General features: G+C 32.6%; 1 protein-coding gene across 3 annotated transcripts in view; it reads right to left on the minus strand.

The window, feature by feature from the left end:
• The window catches only part of LOC145740110 (uncharacterized), a 46223-nt gene that overhangs the window by 17776 nt on the left and 11208 nt on the right, over positions 1–17239 (minus strand). For 2 of the 3 annotated variants that reach the window (XM_081995470.1, XM_081995468.1), the window contains exon 2: positions 567–621. The exons of the other annotated variant lie outside the window; for it this stretch is intronic. The gene's annotated coding sequence lies outside the window, so the exon portion shown is untranslated. The remainder of the gene's footprint in view (positions 1–566; positions 622–17239) is intronic. 3 annotated transcript variants of the gene reach the window in all.

Here is a 17239-nt window from a genome sequence, read left to right on the forward strand (position 1 = left end):
CTAAAAAAGCAAGTGAAGATTTGAATACTTGTTTAAATAACTTGTTATACATATAAAATTTTATAAAGAATTCCACAAAACTGCAGTTAAAAAATGGGAAGAAAATATTGCTTAATGAAGATAGATAGATTTGGCTTTCTACCAAAATAAAACGAACTGAATGTCAACTTTAAACAAAAGGGTTCGCCAAATGAAGAACACGCTTACACACAACAAAACACTTAGAGACAAAACGCTTAGAGACAGATTGAGAAGCAGCTATATCAGAGCCCAATGTGAGTTAGATGTTTTAAGATAGTCCAGAATAAGAAGACGAGTATGGAGAGACTAAATCTACAAAATGGCTGATAATCAACTACTTAAAATTGCAAAAAATAATTAACTGTAGACCTCCAGAAAGACGATAATTGAAATTGGAGTCACAACTTTAAAAAATGAAGCCATCGTCTTAAAATAAGAAGAAGACGAAGAAGAAGACGTCAGTGGAACGTTTTCGGGATGCAGTGCAGCACCTCAAAATGTAGAAGAGATTTTTTTTTAATTTAAAAAATCAGAACAGTACTCACTTATATCGGTATTTGCTTCATTAATGGAAACTCCTGGTAATGTTAAGCTGTCATCCTGAAACAAAAACCAGTTTTATTTTAGGAAACGTATTGCATCGGATTTATTGATAAATTTAACAATACTTCATTCCAACAACCAATTACACCAGATAAATATTTATCCAACCGAATTAAGCAAACTTTTTTTGTTGCGGTTCAGTTTGAATTATATTGATAAATTGAATTCTCAATTAAGTATGCTGCAGCAACCCTCGTCGATGATTCAAGCGAATATTTTCTGCCCATCGTAATGGGAATTTTTGCATGGTTAAATGACCGTAAAGGAAAGCAATTTCTGCGTTGATACGCTGATAGGAAGAAGTTACCTGTAATTATAGACCAGCAATGTCGCTGATCAGTATCTGACATAGCTTTCGAGGCCTACGGTGTGAACTGGCAATATTCTCTATCACTTTTAATGCTTATCGGTTTTAAAGCATGCGTGCCCAGTAAAATTACATTTATATCTAGATCGAGGCTCAGTGAAATATTATAATATTAGATTACTCTGGTTTGACTAGGTATAATAAGCATCCAGTCAAATCGGTAATTTATGTTATGAATAATAACAGAGATGAGCCGGAGGATGATAAGCTCCATCTTGATTGTAGTCTTGAGGCTCGTTTTTAATGACAAACTGGATTTATTGGAGCATTGTTGCGAGTAAAAATTGAATTTGCAATATCACTTTTAAATTGAGAATTATACTAGGTGGTCTATCCTGAAGAACACAATAAAACTGAAAAAAGTGAAGTTGAAGTAAGACAATATAATAATTTTTTGGAGAAGACTGAATGTCCTTAACTTGTTCATGTTCCTGAGTTCCAATCAACTGGAATTTGAATCAATTCGAAAACCAAATCCAGTAAATGAAAATCTTTCTCTGCGACTCGTAATCTTATTGTCGTATTCTTAAAACCAGTTTCCTGGATTACTGCAAGGCTTTTGATTTTGTCAATTGGAGACGACTTTGGGATGTCCTGTCGCAGATGGGGACTCCGCGGCATCTGATTTACCTACTAAAAGAACTATATAACAATAACATACCACTAATGAAGGTGGATGGAAGAACCTCTGAACCTTTCAACGTGGAACGTGATGTTCGGCAGGGTTGTGTTCTGTCACTCTTATTGTTTAACGTATATGGAGAATATATCATAAGGAAAGCCTTGGACGGCTGGGAAGGAGGAGTTGTCATAGGTGGCAAAAGGATGGATTATCTCCGCTACGCTGATGACACCACACTTATCGCCAAAGATGAGCAGGAAATGTCGAGTCTTATTGAGCGAGTGGAGAGAGTGAGCTTGGAGTTCGGTCTACAACTGAATCGCCAGAAAACGAAACTTATGTTAATATGGTAGATCGCACGCACAGCATGAAAGAAATGCCTAATATTAAAGATGTCGAGAACGTGAAGAAAATAACTTATCTAGGTGCCCACATCAGCAGAAATGGCGGATCAAGTCAAGAAATCAGATAAAGGATAGCTCTTGCTAAAACGCCCATGACCAGAGTCAACAAAATTTGGAAAGATCGGCATATAACAACCACAACAAAATTCAAATTAGTAAACACCCTAGTTTTTCCAATTGCGCTATACGCAGTGGAATCCTGGACCTTAAAAGCCACAGGCATCGTCAAGTTGGATGCGTTTGAGATGTGGGTCTGGAGAAGACTACTGAGGATTCCCTGGACAGACCGCAGAACTAACGTATCCATACTCGAAGAACTTAACATCCAACAACAACTGATTCTGAAGTATTTTGGACATGTCAGCAGGAGGAAAGATGACAATCTCGAAAAACTTATGGTCCAAAGGAAGGTAGAGGGAACATGACCTAGAGGACGTTCTCCAAAACGATGGCTGAACCAGGTGAAGCAGTTTACAGGCTTTCCAAGACAGTACGTGCTTCTACGTCAGATAGAGAGGAATGGAGAGAAACTGCTAAAAACACAACATGAGACTAACATAGGATGAACTTGACGCTTGAAACATCAAGCTAACGAATATAGAGAGATTGGATTTATAGTCTTACCATCATTCCAAACTAAAGACTTAAATTCCAGGTAGTACATTTTCTATACATAGTTTCTGCTCATAGTTTTATAGATTTTACCAAATTATCGGTAGGAAACGTTACATTTCAGTTAGTTGGAAAGTAGGCAAACTAGGGTAAAATTAGGTTATATTGAATTCTTAAATGAAAACAGTAAGTATCGAATGAACTTGGCAATTTAGAGAAATTAAATCCGGAAAGTCTATTGCATTATTTTTACTCTAACCTAAGTTCACGTAATACACTTTGTGACTGATAGTCCCCATGTGCAGTACTTGCGTAAATCACAGCTCTATTCGAAATTTATGATTGGTCAAGAAAAAGCTGCTTTTTTTGACCAATCTCATTTTCTTCTGTTAAATATGATTATAAGATTCCCATTTAATTTCGCCAAGCTAATCAAATGGAACAACCTCCTTGAATTAAATTGGAGATAAAACTATTTATTATATTACGTTGTAGTGGTAAAATAGTACTTCCTGTACCTTCACCACCACCCAGGTGTTCCCGGTATAGGAAAAATAGAAGGGCGATAAATAATATCGCACTGGCAGCACGCCATTTTGACTGGGATCCATAAATAAGAGCAAGCCGGTACCGCCCCTGGTTGCAAAAGCGATTATCTCTCAGTGTTTCGTAATTTTTAACTTAAAGTAATTGCTTTATGCAGCAGGGCGCTTCCCTGCGACTATTTACCCATCTAGACCGGCTACATTCCATTTGACAGAATGGTCTGGTGTTGATTTAACCTCGAATAGCCCATTCGATTCGAATTAAACGCCGCATTTTCCTGTCGGCTCAAGCAAACTTAAGAGAGATAAGCGCCGATTTATCACTAAATAGACTTTTGTTGTCCCCGACCAATTAAGGAAGTTTACAGTTTGTCTTTGCTAATTAGTTACCTGGAATTAACAGAGAAACTTCCTGGAAAATTCAACAACAACGTGGTGAACCGTCTTCATGAAGCAAAAGAGAACCCGACCTGGGTTACGCGATTATTAATTGATGCCGTCGATTTAACCCAATAATTCATCTACCGTGTGGTCGTCAGACTGTAACCGCTAATGAAAAGTGGATGTGTATGCGATCGATTCTAAACTCACGGGTGGTAAAGGGTATTAAGAATGCGTATAACGTATTTTTTTGTTTTGGTTACAACCAGGTGCAAGTCTTCAGTTAGAGTAATCGAAACTACTCGATTTTATTATTAATTTTCTTAGCTTATAACCATAAAATAACGATTTATTCAAATTTGTTTTTGTTTCAAAAATCTGGGTATTATGAAATCGTAATACATTTTTTAAATCTTCTCTTTCTCTTCTCTTCTTTTTTAAATCTCTAAATACATTTTGTGTATGGACCATTTCAGAACAAGTGACTTTGACAGATTTCTGATGAGGGGGGACCAAGAATTAAATTTTTGATAAAAGTTTAATTTTTTCAATTTTTGACTTGATTGAACTTCAAAAAGTTTCATACAGAGCATAAAAATAGTGCAAAATGAGCCTCTAGCCTTTCCCGTTTCCGAGATATTGAATTTCAAAAAGTTCTTAAAAGTATTTCTAATATTCCGTCATTCTTTGAATTTTTTTGGTGGTGTTTAGGTTGAAAGCTAAATTTTTAAGGGTGTGAAGTCAATTTTCAGGACTAAAGACTTGGAAATGGTCTGAATCCATAAAAACAAACTAGAAAGGCACATTTTAAGACTTCAAGTCAATTTTTATGACTTACTAGTCTGTGAACCATATAAAAACTGACTTGAGAAACAAATTTTAAGACCTCAAGTCATTTTTCAACTCTGGATACATGGAATTAGTCTGAAAACCATAAAAACTGATTTGAACGACAAATTTTAGGCTTTCAAGTCAATTTTCATGTTTTTCAAGAGTGGAGACTTAAAAGTTAGTCTTGGAGACTTAAAGTTAGACTGAAAACCATAAAAACTGACTTAAAATGCAAACTTTATGGCTTTAAGTTCATTTTTGATGAGTTTGAAAACAATTTTGACTTGAAATTAGTCTGGGCAGCATGAAATCTGTCTTGAAACGCAAATTTGAAGCCTACAAGCAATTTTTTATGGATTTGAAATCAGTTTCCAAGACTGGAGACTTGAAATTAATCTGAAAACTGACTTAAAAGGCAAATTTGAGGGCATCAAGTCAATTTTTGATGGGTTTGAAGACAATTTGCAGGACTGGAGACTTGAAATTAGTCTGAAAACCATGAAAACTGACTTCAAACGCAAATTTTAAGCCTTCAAGTCAATTTTTATGGAATTGAAGTCAATTTTCAAGACTGGAAACTTGTAATTACCCTGAAAACCATGAAAACTGACTTGAAAGTCACAGTTTAAGCCTTCAAGTCAATTTTTATGGGTTTGAAGTCAATTTTGAAGACTGAAGACTTGGAATTATTCTGCAAACCATTAAAACCGACTTGAAGGACAAATTTTACTGCTTTAAGTGAGTTTTTGATGGGTTTGAGGATAATTTTCGAAACTGGAGGCTTGGAATTAGCCTGAAAACCATGAAAACTAACTTGAAAGGCACATTTTAAGCCTTTAAGTAAATTTTTATGGGTTTGACGTCAATTTTCATGTTTTTCAAGAGTGTAGGCTTAAAAGTTAGTCTTGGAGACTGAAAAATTAGTCTTAAAATCATGAAAACTGACTTAAAATTCAAATTTTACGGCTTTAAGTCCATTTTTGATGGGTTTGAAGACAATTTGCAGAACTGGAGACATGAAATTAGTCTGGAAACCATGAAAGCTGAGTTGAAAGGCAAATTTGAAGCCTCCAAGTAAATTTTTATGGAATTCAAGTCAATTTTCAAGACTGAAGACTTGGAATTAGTTTGAAAATCATGAAAACTGACTTAAAAGGCCCATTTTAAGCCTTCAACTCAATTTTTATGGGTTTGAAGTTAATTTTCAAAAAACTGAAAACTTGGAATTATTCTGCAAACCATAGAAACCGACTTGAAGGGCTAATTTTACTACTTCAAGTCAATTTTAGACGGGTTTGAGAATAATTTTCGAAACTGGAAGCTTGGAATTAGCCTGAAAACCATGAAAACTGACTTGAAAGGCACATTTTAAGCCTTCAAGTCAATTTTTATGAGTTTGAAGTCAATTTTCAAAACTGAAGACTTGGGATTATTCTGCAAATCTTAAAAACCGACCAAAGACAATTTTCAAAACTAGAGGTTTGAAATTAGTCTGGAAACCAAGAAAACTGATTTGAAAGGTACATTTTAAGGCTTGAAGTAGATTTGTATACGTTTTAGCTAAATTTTAAAGACAAAATATTGGGAATTAGTCTAAAAATCATAAAAACCGACATAAAGGGTAAATTTTAAGCCTTCAAATCAGGAAAGAAAAAAGAAGAAAAAGTGCAGTTGTTACTCTACTTTGCGGTACATGCTGATCAAAAAATGGCACATTTTACAATCTTTTTAATTATTAGGAAATTAGTGTCATAAACTTAAGAATTTGCCTGCCTCACCTAATAAGAGCAATTTGAAATACGTTAAGAACAACAAAAAAAAAACAAATTTCATTGGCTATCCATCGACATATAAAAGTCCATACCATGTCAGTCAAATATGACAGTTGTTTAGGTTCAAACAAAAAGTAATTAAAAATTGGAAAAACAAACTTTATTAAGCTTGAACCAATCAACGAATGTTTACATATCGGTGGAAAACTCATTTCATTGGCTATCCATCGACATATAAAAGTACGTACCATGTTAGACAAATAAAGCAGTTGTTACAAACATTTTTGGACAGAACCAGGAAGCCCTCTAGTGGGCGAACAGAAAAAAAACCCACCTACAGACGTTATACCCTGTATCTCTCGTTATTTGACCCGAAAACTTAAAAAAAAATCAGGGTTTTTCTGCTAGAGATACTAGTAAATTGTACTTTACATTACCACCTAAATTTTTGATTTTTTTTTAAAAAGAGTCTTTTACATGAAGCAGACGTTACATCTTGTATCTTTGTTATCCTAACCAGGATAATTTCAGGAAAATCTTCATGGTTGTACTTCTAGAGACATTAGGTAGTTAATTGTACTAAAACCTGACTTTTGAAATAATGATTATCTATTTAACCAAACAACCAAAATGTTTGTAATATACAATAAACCCAAAAACCAAATGATCTTGTCTGGTTACGAAATTCTAATAACCATTACCAGTAAGAAAATGTATAGATAATGATTTATCTAGTATGTTATTCTAGTGTTGGTTTAACGAGGCTGAAATATTTCATATCTGGGCCACTGACCCTGGATTACATTAAAAGAACAATAGTAGCTTTAGATTGGATTTAAATACGCCTACTTATCTCCAGGTGGCACTTTTATGGTAGTACCACTTAGAGTTGTAATTGAAATATTCACTACGTTATGTTCGGTGCACGTGAAGAATTCATTAACACCGCTGCGAAGTAATTTTCATCTTTTATCAAAAGTGAAAGTTAACACTATACCGTAATTTAATGTTATAATCTAATAGCCACATATAATCTGCAGGCATTGTCTAGAATTTCAGAGAAAGCACTCCTTTGTTTTATCTGTATGCAACTATAAGAAAAGTGGTATTGTTATCAATGTTTAAACTAATATTCACAGAGGTTACAATAGTTCAAAAAATTTGTAAAGCTTAACACAAACGGCTTCACTGGTACCATGTAAAAAACTCTTTTGTTCAACAGACTACAAGCGACCTTGCCATTTTATTACTTGAATTGGTTTTGCATGTGGTGTGATTTATCATCAAGGTCCGACACAGCCTTTAAGAAAGCTTCAAGGAGAACAACGCCTTAATTCCTCTACCAAATTGTTCACTTATTATTAGTTCTAAGATAATTTAACCTTAACAATTTGGTTTTAAATCTAATTTCGTATTACCCACATGTAGGTATATAATATACTAATTCCATTATTACCGTAAGCCACAAACTAGTTTTTTCGATTTTTGATTAGGTTGAACAACCTCAATTATGTCGAGTGGAAACAACTTTATTGAAGTAGTGTTACAAGCTAATAGCAGTTATGATCAAAGGTTGCTGTTCTTTTCTGTCTCAAAAAAAAGCTAATTTTTTAAAAACCGTTAATTTTAGAGGTAGAAAATTTGCTCAGAAAAAAAAAACCTGAAAAGACGGTTTAATCACGTTGAAAAAAGTTTTAAGGAAGATTTATCACAATGGATTGTACAGTATTTCTTTGCGGTAAAATCAATTTTATAGCATTAAACGTTAAAATTTTTACGTGCAAAAGTTTGCATTTTTTTACTGTACATGCTAAGGTAAACAAAAAAATCAAAAGTTTGAACTTAATCTTGCAAAAGTGATTAAATATTTTATGTTTTTATTATTATCTTAATTAAACATTTAGAAGAAGGTTTTAACATCAAAACCCTGGTTTCAAACTTACCTAAATTAATTTTTATGAATAGTATACGGAATTTTGAGTAATTTGTAAAGAATCTCTTTCCGGTATTAAAATTTACAAGTATTTTTTTACTACTTGGTTTTGAGTATTCTTCTTGTTGAGTATTCTTCAAACCTACTTCATTGTTACTCTGAACCAGGGAAATTACAGCAATTATTTGCACTAGTGCAATTATCCATTAAAACTACAAAAGCATTCAAAATTTCTATACAACTTGACTTGTATTCTCATATTTACAGGCATAAACATTAGTGTCAAAGTAGGTGCATGTAACTTCAACAAATAAACTTTATTTTCAACCAGGTATGTAATAACGTTATTTCTTATGTGTATCCCAGGTGGAAAGATGAAAATAACCTGTATTTACTTTCCACCCGGCTGGAAAGTACTCATTTCCACCCGGGTAAATGTTAATATGCGTTTTGTCATATTTGGGCTTACTTTTTATAAGTGAAAACAAAACTCAGAGTCGATCTCCACAAATATTTATTAAATACCATGTTTTGGGTGTATTCAGACATCCATCTTCACAGGCTGCAAGTTGTACAGTATGTTAATTAGTTACTTACAAAACTATCAATATTTCAACTGAATGATTTATTAGAAGTTCGATGAGATTTTGATAAACGGTTGAAAATAAAACAGTATACAAACCACGGTAGAAAGTTTAATTTCTGTCTCGAGATAAAGTTCACCTCGACTTCGTCTCGGCAAACTACCTAATTTCTCGACAGAAATCAAACACTTTCCACCTGAGTATGTAATATACTATTACTTTCAACTTAATTTGCATTTAGGCAAACATTTTTTTCTAAGATTTTGTTTAAATATTATAATTAAATTATTGAAGAAAAAAATAACTAAGGACAGCCAGTTGGTTCATATTTTATTAAATCCTGTTGCATTATCATATACCTACTGATTCTACGTAATATTTGTCATACGTTAAGTATTTATGTATATGTTTAACGTGAAATATCCTGAACTAGTCACACTACTCCTTTATTCAAAGAAACCATTATGCTAAGACAATATTCAGAGCAAATATCGGATAAGAAACGTATATTGTATGAAGTGTAAATATTATCTAAAAATAGTATAATTAGGTGTAACACTGCCAATTTTGGGTTTTATTCACTTTGTTGAGGAGGCAACTGATCCAAAAGAAATGAAGAAGTGGAGGTGAGTGAGGTGACTTATAAAATGTTGATTAATTTTTCTGAACTACTTATACTTTTTAGAGAGTTTAGGCAGCAAAATGGAAGAAAACTACAAAGACAAAGATTAGAAAAAAAGCACATTATGAGAGTATTAATTTAAAAAAAAAACTTAGAATTCAATGTACTGTTAATTATGATCATGTAGCAACTATATTCGTTAATAACAATGCAACTAAAAGAAGATTTAGATCAACAAGAGCTTAGCTAACGTTTTTGTATAACCAATGGTAACGTTAAAAGATAAAATAGCAATAACACAAATAGAAGGTAGGAATATGTAGAAAATTTAATAAAAAAGTAAGCAATGTTCAATCCAAAGATTATACTATAGATCATACTTCCGTCACTTCACTTCTCTTCTCAAGTTTCTAGTTGTATATTATAACTTATTAGACAAAAAATAATTAATGAGAAATTTTGCGTTGTACAATAACTAAGTAAAAAAATGTATGAGGCCACTTTGTATAATTTTTTTTAATGATTTACTAAATTAATAAAATGTAAGAGATTTCAGTCGCTTTTGTTTCACAAAGTCGCCTTTGTCTTACAGATAGAGAGACGTGGTTGTATTAGAATTGGGTTAATTTGCACTTTTTGCACTTTTCACCATATCGCTTAAGACTTATTAATACAGGTTCAGTTCAAGTAATATTCTCCGTTTATTATAATTAACATAACAACAATGAGGCTTTTCAATTTGTTTTGAAGGCACATTTATTTGTCCCATAAAAAGCTAATACAGAACTAAAACATGTCATTTTAATAATTTTATAATACCGTTTAAGAATTTTGAAAACCATTGTCTTCCTAATGTGTTTTTCCTACTAATTGTTGGTAATTACGTCATCAGTAATCAGTAAAGCAAAGTTTTGTATTTGAACAAACTTACTGCTCTAAACTGTGTCTACAAACAGTTTAACATATCCAGTTAAAGCAGAAGATTTACATTCCATAGAAGCTTAAAGAATTTATAACGTCATCATTGAAGAAAGATACAAACTATAAATGTAGTAATCCATATTCATGCAAAGTGTTCTTAACTCTACTTGACCTAAATAATACATAACAAATTAACTTGACGTCTTCTGTTAAAGCAATAAAAGAGTCTACTTCCTCTAAAGCCTTCCATGTAAAGCTTTTATTTGTACCATTTACGTCTAGAGTGTTATTAATCTTTTCCATTGTTCTGTTGGATGTCTAAACCTGGAAAAAAGCTGAATGCAAAAAAGGTTAATCAACTGATTTTCATCGGTTTGAATGTCTTTTTACTCAGTTATCTAGAATCTATGTAATTCAGGTAGCTTAAAGTTTAGGTAAAGATTTATTTAAGTCGTTAAGCAATGTCTTTTAAGTCGTCCTCATTAGGAATTGATCTCGTATTGATTCTCCAATATTTTTTATTTTAAAGCTAGATTGACTCTTCGAATAAATGCACATTTTATAAGTTTTTGAAATTAATGAAAAGTGTAAATATTTGTTCTAAATGGGATTTCTAGGTCATCAAATGTTAAATAACATATTTTGGTATCCTCTAAATAAATTAGCAAACATACTGTGCTAGTTAGCCTTAAAATGCAAAGTGCGATATTGATAGTTTGGAAGGAACAAATTTCACTTTTATTAAAATATTATTTCTTTGCTAATCAAAATTGAAAGATAAGTACCGGACTTAACATCATAACATAACGTCGTAAAGTAATATCTGATATTTCAAAGAAAACAAAATAAAAATGTATATTTTTGTTAAATAATAGTTATTTGCATAACAAGTGCGGTAAATGGCATTTTTCCGCACAATGCATCACTTGCCCGGACGATGCAAAGCGTAGTTTGGAACTTAGTGCACCTAGTGCAACAAGTTACTTTTTCTCTTTTCAGGAACTTGAAATTGGACATTGTAAAGGTTATATTAAGGTTCTAAAATGTTATTTTGCGATTTCATCAACTTGTAGTAAATTTGTGATTTTTTGAACGGTTAAAAACACTAGTCCAGTTGAGAAAAGTCTTAAAACAGCTTGTATTTCTTTGGACTTTGCAAAGCATCTGTATGATGTAAAAATCAGTCACAAGTGTATTTTTGTACAGTTTCAAGTGGATTTTTATACAAGCATCAACCTTGAGACACTTACAAACGTTCTTAGACCTTGTAAAGGCTATTTTAAGGTGTAAAGGCCTGGTTATTCACTTGCTTTAACTTGAAAACTCTTGTAAAGTCCTTAAGACCTTTCAAATCCATAAACCTTTAAACGATAAGTGAATCGGGTGTAGTTAGGATGAGTCTTAAGTGGAATTTGAAACTTAAAACAACTATAAAGCTTTGGCAGCTAGTTCTTTAAACTTTGCAAGGCCGTTGGACATTTTAAGGTAATTTTTGTGTTATTACAGTTCAGTTGAGAAGAATTTAAAGCGAATTTTGGTACATGGTTCAACTTTTAAGGCACTTAGAATGGTTATTGGACACTGTAAAGGTAATTTTAAGGTTTAAAGGCGTTGTTTTCCACTTAGATCAACTTGAAAAGTTGAAAATTCGTTGAACCTTACAAATTTATGAGCATTTGATCGTTAAAAGAAAGTGGTCTTTGACACTTAAAACAAATGTTAAGTACTTGCAGCTAGTTGTTTCTACTTTGCAGGTAGTAGTAAAATGACTGAAAATAAATGCAGCAAATCGTAGTTAAACTTTACTTTAAATAAATTACTTTCTTCCACACATCACATTTTGTTAAATTCAATATCTAAGAATGCTTATTTTACAATAAAATGTTTGTTTTTATAAGCCAGTTTACACCAGTTTGTGCCAAACTAAATAGAACTAGACCCTATTATTAACCTAGGTCAACAATGACTATTAAGGTAAAGAAAACTAATTTCTCCAATTACTAATCGGTCAATAATGGTATGTTTATCATGTTAATACTGGAAAAATTTGTTTTTTGCTAAGAAATTCTACAATTACTACTAATTAATCAATTTTATCTTTTATTACTTTTTCAGACTGTTAAAATAAAAGTTTGTACTTTTATTTGGACGAACGTTACTGTGAAGCTTTTGTATACCGTTTAAGAGCATTCCTAAAATGGGTATAATAAAAATGTCAATAACGGTGCAATATCGCCAACGATCTGCAAACTAAACTTAACGATGATATCACCTGAAGACGGGAGGGCGACGAACGAAACGCCGAGGACGTCGACGGTCACCTAGGTGGCTAACCTCGCTTGAAAAAAAAAAAATCTGTCGCAGGAATTTGGGCATTGCTATTTAGTGACGTGATCGTGCAGATTATAATCGGACGGTGAGGACACAGCAAAAGAAGAAATCGCGTTTTGCTGAAAGGTTCCGTTGGCGCCCGATAACTCAAAATTTACGGCCTTTATTAATGACTCTCGTGTTTTAAAGGCAAACTTTCTCTGTTGTTAGAGACAAAGGTGAACAACACCAAAAAGCCGCTTAATAACGCTTTTCCGTTGATTTGACGGAATCTAAGTTCAATGCGGAATGTACTTTCACGCCAATCATAATTTCTTCTCAAAGTTATACGAAAAGGATGGCGCCAGCTCTGAATTGCCGTGCACCAGGAAGCATTAACAGCGCCGCCTTTACCTGGAAGATAAACGTGTAACTCTGATGATACTTTACCCCCAAGTGATTTAATTAACTTTACATCGCGTGCATGTAAACAACACTTAGGTTGAGATTTTGTTCAAGTTTTAGTGCAGTTCTAGGATATCAAAACCGCTGGATGTCACATATTTTGGCTAATTCCACGTTATTTAATCTCTTCTGACTTAGACCATTTAGAATACGTTATTTGGTAATTAGAACGTTGCAACAATTACATCAACATCAGTGACAGTAACGAATTTTTTTTCAACAACCTTAGTAAGTGATGGTATTGTCTTGAAAATAAGGATTTTTTTTTCAAGAAAATAAAGAAAATTTATTTATTTAATTTATAGAAAAGGTACATTTTTGTAGGGATGTCAAGTGTTTACCATTATAGTTAGTTTTAGTAGGATTGTATGTAGTTATTAAGAAAATTAACAGTATTACTTGATGAACTTCAAAGGAGGTGAAAAAAGTGGTACGTGGAGGTAGAAGGTGGGAAAAAAGGTTTTTTTTTTGTTTTTGGTTGTTGATTGTCAAGAGAGACATTTAATGAGAGCTGGAAAGTCAGTTTTCTAAAAAATTCGAGCAAAAATCAGACTATTGAAGATCAGGAGATCTTAGAAAGCTTTTTCCTTCCGGAATGGAAGTTACTGGGTGTAATACCGAGTGCTACCAGCAATTGTACCGTCTAGTCCACGTTATGACATGGAGCAGATTGTGATAGAGGACCTATTCCAGAAGTGGTTAAATCGATAATCGAGGAGGCCTCCCGGCTGTTACCGAGATATAGCCTTTGCAGATAAAAATCCACCTCAACGGAAAATAAGAAGATTGGTCAACTGACGGTTTATTTTGGACAATTTGGACTCTTTGACTTAGTAGTATTAGTAGTAAGTAGTTTGTAATTTTTTGTATTAAAGATATTTGTAGTTTCAATGATATATTTAGAAGCAGGATTTTTAGGTAGAAAGTAAGTTAGATAGGTTTAGTTATTTACCTTAAAAATAACTTGGCATCCCTATTATAGAATTTTTATTCAAGCTTATTTATTTAAATTTTCTTTATTTACTAGATTATTAGAATGAATGGTCAGGGTGAATCTGATGCCAGTTATGATGATATTATCATGCAACTAGGAGGTGAGGGAGATTTAAGTAAATCTCATCTTCAGGATGATAATAATCATGACAGTATTTTTAAGTTCTGCTACTTCCGATCACAAAGTTGCTCATGTAGAAAATATGCCATTTAAGCTCTATGATTATGTAGAGTAATGTAGTTTTCACCATAAAAAAGTTAACTTTTAGTTGCTCAAGAATATCATAATTTAAGACTTTTAAACAGTGAAAGTTTAAATATTTCACAGATCACAGATAAAATTAGTTTTCCTGTCTCTAACTTACTTTTCTGAAACCAAAAAATTAAACCAGATGAGATAGAGCAGATCAGATTCCAGGTTCCTTTTACTCTTGATTTTTATAGAGCAGTTCTGTGTCCGAAATGCCCTTCAGGTATAGGGAAAAGGAACAACTTATATCAAGACTATTTCCAAAAGTAAAAAGTGGTTTTCAGTGTAAGTTTTTGTTTAATAACGCTCTTTTTGTTTTCTGCTGATGTCACATTTTACAACAAGTAATGTTGATTGGAGGAAGAATTGATTGATTTAAATTGCCAGAATCATTTAAGGTCATTTTTAAAGAGCCAAATACTTCTAAATGCTACTGAGAATCTTCTAAAAAGTGCCAGCAGCTTCTACAAATATCTTAAACTTTCTTAAAGTTGTTTTAATACAAACCTTGTATGAAAAAATTTTAAACTGTCAGATGCTTCTAGAACCATCCACCTTTCTAAATAATACTGCAAACCTTCTAGAAATTGCTAAATGATTGTTTTAATTTTTTTCAAGAATCTATTTAAATTGTCAAAGGCTTCTAGAACCATAAATAGTGCCAACTGCCTCTAAATGCTACTGACAACTTTCTAAAAAGTGTCAGAAGCTTCTATAAGTGTTTTAAACTTTACCAGAATAGTTTTAAATTTCCGGAGGCATTTAGGGCCATTTTGAAAGTTTTCAATACTTTTAAGTGCTATTGAGAATGTTCTAAAAAGTGTCAGAGCCCTCTACAAGTGTCTTAAAACTTCTTATAAATGTTTTAAAGTGTCACAGGCCTTTAAATGCTACTGAAGTATAAAATGTAGTCAAAACTGTCTTTATTGGCAAATAACTCAGTTATTTGACATTTCTACCAAAGACACCATACAGTGTGTTCAGGATAAGGGAATTTTAAATGAGAACGTTTTTACCAGAAGAAAATCACTAAAGGCATTTTACCATAGTTCTGTTCCATAGTTCTTAAAAAACTAACTTAAAAATGTGCAACAATACTTTAGGTTTTAAGTATTTTCGAACATGTCAAGCACACAACATTTCTTACACAACAGTGCATGCTGGATGTCATGTTCATTTAACTTTAATTTTTAGAAAACATTCAAAAATGCAATAATATACACTTTATTACACACTTTTTTTCAGACATTTAGTAAAAATTACAAAGACATACGTTCATGTATATTTAGTTTTACTCAGTTTGCTATATGCTGAAGAAAGAGGGGACAACTGGCCTTTTCTACGTCACATATGGAACTTTTTCGTATATGGTGTATCAAATAAGTGTAGTTTTTACTAACGTGTGTTTTGCAGTTATATTTACAACACAAAAGGAAAAACATGTGTCCCATATTTTTCAGAGTACTACTAACTACTCCAAAATAGTATATTGTACAACAAGGGTGAAAAAGTTCTATTATAAGTCTATTTCTTTACGCACCCTGAAGATTGTCTGTGATTGGTCTATTTCTTTACGCCTGCTGAAGATTGTCTAGGATTCTGTATTCGTTCAACCTTCTCTAAACTGTTAAGGAATGAACCAATATCCCTGTAGGAGTAGAAAACATGTTTTTAAAACTCGACCCCATTTAATAACATCTTTTATACACACTCTGTATAAACAAGTAAAATTGAGTGTATTTGAGTGATTATTCTGTGAAGTAATATAAAATTAGTAATCGTAGACAGAATAAGTTATAAAACTCCTCTCATCCTATATTCACTCTTGTTGTACAATATACCATATTACAATAATCTCTGTGTAGGTATAGTTGACAACGATTAGGGTGTAACAATTTTTGAATTAGCTGATTTAAACTCAGAATAATAGACGGTCAACTGTTCTGAATATGAAGTCATACATAAACGTTTCTTGCATAAATATTATGCAAATGGTGGCGTGTAAGTGCTCGAAACGCCCTGGCTCGGAAATTATGCTTATTATGGCGTTTAACTGGAAGTGGGTTACGCTTTTAAAGCCCGGTTAACCATGCCGTGGTTATCTAAAACTATTTGAACTATGCAGTTAGAGTGAACGGATCAAAAGACTTAGCAGACTCCCAATTAAACGTACCTAGTAATAGTTAAGGTGCAGCAAGAATGTCTATAATTTTCTTTGACGTTGACACGTCATGAGTGAATTAAATTACAACTTGTAGAGCTTTTTTACTGACTATGGGTTGTAGTAAGAATTCAGCCAAATTGTCTAAAAAAAATGGTCAATTATCATATACCAATCAAAGAAGAGAGAAAAAGTGACAGTGGGTGGACTATTTAATTGAAAAAGTCAATTAGTGACCGGTTTCGGCATTCTGGCCATACATAAAGTATAACTAAACACTGTCACGTTTTCGTAATTGGCTCTTATGTAGCATCTGAAGATGGCAAATAAACCGAAACCGGTTGACTTTTTTCATTAAGGCCCAATTTCGAGTCAAGTTTGTTTTAATTTCCAAAACCAAAATTTTAGCTCGTATGAGGAGATTTCTGTACTTCTATTCATTTATTAATAATATAAATCTAGTGGATAATTAACTTTACAAGAATATACTTTCAATTTCTTTAAATTTGCTTTGTACTCGAGCAAAAAGTGAAATGTCACATTATTAACGTTTGAATACAAGTAAATTTACTTTCCTGTAATGCTCTGTACGATGTGATTTACTAATTAAGTAACAATTAAAAAAAAACTGTGTAACTGAGTTTTCATGTTTTAAATAATAACACTGCAGGTACAGGGTGAGATATCTTGACATTTTTGGACATAAATATCATCAAAGTTTGACCAGATATTCAAAATGATTTCCTTCAGCAATAAAAATTAATATTTTGTTTCCTGTGTGGTAAAAATTACAAGGGTTGAATCAACTTCAAAACAATTTAAATACACATGTCCTGGTAATT

Source organism: Ips typographus, linkage group LG1 (assembly GCF_016097725.1).
Source record: "Ips typographus isolate SLU linkage group LG1, UJ_Ityp_2.0, whole genome shotgun sequence".
NCBI classification, from domain to species: domain Eukaryota; kingdom Metazoa; phylum Arthropoda; class Insecta; order Coleoptera; family Curculionidae; genus Ips; species Ips typographus.